At 28.7% G+C, this 2,314-nt stretch overlaps 1 protein-coding gene across 4 annotated transcripts in view; it reads left to right on the top strand.

The window, feature by feature from the left end:
• The window catches only part of LOC106692898 (ribonuclease T2), a 22,711-nt gene that overhangs the window by 11,406 nt on the left and 8,991 nt on the right, over positions 1–2,314 (top strand). The gene's annotated exons all lie outside the window — the stretch shown is intronic.

Raw genomic sequence — 2,314 nt, 5'->3', positions numbered from 1 at the left:
TTTTTTTTTTTTTGCCGTATTGTTTTTGTTTTATATACATCTCCGGTACTTTTTTAGCTTTATATTTTACGTATTTTTATATGAAACTTTTACTTTTGCCTTTGTTACTTGTTTTTTTATTCTTTTCATTGTATCTTTTTATTTTTATTTCTATCATTTTATCTTAACTTAGTTTCATTTTGTATCTTTTTAGCCCTGATGAAGCCCTGCAAAGTGGGGCGAAACGTTGGAAAATAAATAGTTGTAAACTATTTTTGTTTCACTTGTGACCGCAACCCTGACCATCTTCCTATATATAGAAACAAAAATAGTTTACAACTATTTATTTTCCGACGTTTCGTCCCACTTTGCAGAGCCATCAGGGCTAAAAAGATACAAAAAAAAATTCTCAGTTTTTCAAAAGTCATAGTGGGGCTAAATGGGAATAAAAAATAGCGGCTGTTTCAAAGCGATAAAAACAACTAATTTAACACAAGAAAATCTAAGAGAACGTCATTTTAAGAAGAGTAAATTAGATAAAATATGAGCCCTAATAGAGTTATTTACGTTAAATAGTTTTTGAGGTATAGCTTTTAAAAAAGCAACATTTCATACAAATTTTGTATGGGATGTACAGATAAATTGATTTATAGTTGTTCGGACAAATCTTCATTTGCCAAATTAATATTCATATGTAAATATGTTTATAAAATATATATAAAAATATTTTAAAAGCTTTTTAAAAAGCAATATTTCATAACAATCATGTAGAACGGACTGAAAGATCACTAGTTAGTGAAATTATTTTGAAAAATCTATATCTCAAAAACCATTTGACGTACAGATGTCTATTAGCACTCAAATTAAAGCTAGTTTAATGAGCTATAATGTAGTTTATGACGTTTATTTTCATAGGAGTAGTAGTTTTCATGAAATCTGCTAAAATAAATTGATTTATAGTTGTTCGGTCAAATTTATATTCGTATGTGAATTTCATAAAAAACTACTACCCCTACGAAGATAAGTGTCATAAACTACTATATAGAAAGTTAAATTTCCTTTATTTTGGGTGTTGTCAGATACATGTGCGTCTTATGGATCTAGAAATATATTTTTTCAAAAATGCAACATTTTATCCGAACAGCTATAAATTAACATTTTGTGAGTTTATTTAGTCAAATATCATAAAAACTACTACTCCTACAAAGATAAACATTATTAACTATTTTGTAGTAAATTTAACTAGCTTTAATTTGAGTGCTGGCAGACATTTGTACGTCCAATGGTTTCTGAAATGAAGCTTTTCATAAATCAAACTTCTTGTCCGAACAACTATAAATCAATTTATATTAGCAAATATCATCAAAACTACTATTCCTACGAAGGTAATGGTCATAAACTTCTTTATAGTCCATTAAACTAGCTTTAATTTGAGTGCTCATAGATATCTTACGTCACATATTCCTGAGATATAGATTTCTCAAAACAAGTTGACTAATCTTTCAGAACATTTTTAAGAATTTTTGCTTTTTAAAAAGCTATATCTCGAGAACTATTTGACGTAAATAGTTCTATTAGGGCTCATATTTCAGAATATTTACTCTTCTTTAAATAATGTTCTCTTAGATTTTCTAGTGTTGTTGGTAGTTTTATGATTAATTGAGAGCTCCGAATGAAAAATTAATGTTTTGTTAAGGTTTTGAAACAGCCGTCATTTTTTAGACCAAAGCGTATGTAGGAGGATTATATCAAGACTTAGTTGTAGTTTTGGGGTTACATGTGCATAGCAGGGTGGTATCGCTATCGAACTTGCGGGTTCGATGAGTCTTTATTATTATTTTATATAAAATCTTTTTAATTTATTGAGAACGGTTATGGTTGTTTAAAGAAAATAAATTGTATCCATATAAGAAATTTAACCAAACTACGATTGGAAATAACTAAATTACATGCCTGACCTGAGTGTAAGGAAGGTTAAAAATATTGTTGTGATAAGAAGTTAATAATAGGGTTACGTTAATCTGTAAATAAAAGTTTTAAAAATTAATGTCAAGAGTCACAAAATAGGTAAGTAGACATAAGCTAAGGAAAGCATATTAATAAATGAATATGATTCCCTATTGTTTTTGAAGCATTTCTCTCTCTCTAAAAGAAAAAAAAATGTTTTATTTCTATTTTATTATATCATATAAAAATATGTAATTTATTCTCTCTCTCTCTCTCTCACACTCTCTCTCACTCTCTCTCTCACTCACTCACTCACTCACTCACTCACTCACTCTCTCACTCTCACTCACTCACTCACTCTCTCACTCTCTCTCACTCACTCACTCAC

Source organism: Halyomorpha halys, unplaced genomic scaffold (genome assembly GCF_000696795.3).
Source record: "Halyomorpha halys isolate HHAL.00 unplaced genomic scaffold, Hhal_1.1 Scaffold76.1, whole genome shotgun sequence".
Taxonomy (NCBI): Eukaryota; Metazoa; Arthropoda; class Insecta; order Hemiptera; family Pentatomidae; genus Halyomorpha; species Halyomorpha halys.
This window is presented reverse-complemented; position numbering and strand designations above follow the sequence as displayed.